Genomic DNA, 541 nt, shown 5'->3' on the forward strand with positions numbered 1-541 from the left:
GTGCTCGCTTCAGCAGCACATACACTAAAATTGGAACCATACAGAGAAGATTAGCACGGTCCCTGTGCAAGGATGGCATGCAAACTCTTGATGCATTCCATATTTTTGGAACATACCTCAAAATAATAAGAGCCATATATGACAAACCCACAACCAATATCATACTGAATGGGCAAAAGCTGGAAGCATTCCGCTTGAAAACCAGCACAAGACAAGGATGTCCTCTCTTACCACTCCTATTTAACATAGTAGTGGGAAGTTCTGGCCAGGGCAATCAAACAAGAGAAAGAAATAGAAAGTATTCAAATGGGAAGACAGGAAGTCAAACTACCTTTGTTTACGGATAACATGATCCTACATCTAGAAAACCCCATCGTCTCAGCCCAAAAGCTTCTTAAACTGATAAGCAACATCAGCAAAGTCTCAGGATACAAAACCAACGTGCAAAAATCGCTAGCATTCCTATACACCAACAACAGGCAAGCCACGTGAACTCTCATTCACAATTGCCACAAAAAGAATAAAATACTTAGGAATAAAG

General features: G+C 40.5%; 1 non-coding gene across 1 annotated transcript; it reads left to right on the forward strand.

Moving 5' to 3' along the window:
* LOC112607557 lies at nucleotides 1-107 on the forward strand. Its single transcript, XR_003115877.1, has one exon. It is a non-coding gene; the product is annotated as a U6 spliceosomal RNA (small nuclear RNA).
* The last annotated feature ends 434 nt before the right edge of the window (nucleotides 108-541 follow it).

Source organism: Theropithecus gelada, chromosome 14 (assembly GCF_003255815.1).
Source record: "Theropithecus gelada isolate Dixy chromosome 14, Tgel_1.0, whole genome shotgun sequence".
In the NCBI taxonomy this organism is placed as follows: domain Eukaryota; kingdom Metazoa; phylum Chordata; class Mammalia; order Primates; family Cercopithecidae; genus Theropithecus; species Theropithecus gelada.